This window comes from Octopus bimaculoides, chromosome 6, assembly GCF_001194135.2.
Source record: "Octopus bimaculoides isolate UCB-OBI-ISO-001 chromosome 6, ASM119413v2, whole genome shotgun sequence".
NCBI lineage: Eukaryota > Metazoa > Mollusca > Cephalopoda > Octopoda > Octopodidae > Octopus > Octopus bimaculoides.
Window position 1 is genome coordinate 93,579,939 of NC_068986.1, and position 1,407 is coordinate 93,581,345.

Genomic DNA, 1,407 nt, shown 5'->3' on the forward strand with positions numbered 1-1,407 from the left:
CACCACCACCACCACCACTACTACTACCACCACCACCATCACTGCCAGCACCAGCACCAGCACCATCAGCACCACCACGTCTACCACTACTAACCCCTCTCCATTGCCACCTCCCCACCCTACCCCACCGCTACAACCACTCCTATCCCACTGTTATACTATATCAATGCCCAACCCCCAACACACTTTCTTTTCCGTGATTTTAACAATTTAGACTTTCCGTTAGCAGCTGTGACCGGCAATACACCGATTCACTGGGCAAATATAGCACCACTACAACAACTACCAATACTACAATACTACAATCACCACTACTTCAACTACACATACAACAACCACCGCCGGCACCACCGCCACCAATACCACAACGTGTGTGCTGTGTCGTTTTTTCTAGATGTACTAAAAATAGCAGTCATACCATCCTCAAAACTCACACCCTGGTGTCTTAAAATAAATGCTTTTCATCATGACTCTACTCGATCATGTTTGACGTGTGGTTAAAAACATCATAAATGCCACAAACTGACACTCCCAGAATTACCATCATCTTCCCTACACCCCTACCACGACTACCACCGTGGACACCAACAAACACTAACATGCTCATCTTAATTTCCTCCCAAATAGCTCATACACCCTCCCTCCACACACACACACACACACATACATATGATATATATATATATATGTATGATATGTATGATGATACACACACACACACACACACACACACACACACACACACACACATATATATGTAGTATATAGGCGCAGGAGTAGCTGTGTCGTAAGAAGCTTGCTTCCCAACCACATGGTGCCAGGTTCGGTCCCACTTTGTAGTACCTTGGCCAAGTGTCCTCTATTATAGCTTCAGGGCGACCAAAGCCTTGTGAGTGGATTTGGTAGACGGAAACTGAAAGAAGCCTGTCGTATACATATATATGTATTTGTGTGTCTGTGTATGTATGTATTTGTTGGCGTGTTTACGTCCCCGTAACTTAGCGGCTCGGCAAAATATACCGACGTTATAACTACTAGGCTTACAAAGAATAAGTCCTTCGGTCGATTTCTTCGACTAACTAAAGGTGGTGCTCCAGCATGGCTGCAGTGAAATCACTGAAACAAGTAAAGAATAAAAAAATAAAACAATACATATATGTATACGTGTGTGTGTGTTTGTGTGTGTGTGTGCGTGTGTGTGTATATATATAAAAATGGAACAAAAACACAATAGAGGACATTAAAACATTCGGACAGATAGAAGATACAAAGGCCGACAAGAGAAACAATTAGAAGGACAGGCAAAAAAAAGACAGGTCATTCTTGGCTTTCTTTAACAGTCAAGTACCAGAAGTTACGACCATTTCGGACAGTTACACTTGGGATGGTTCAATCTGATTGCCCCCC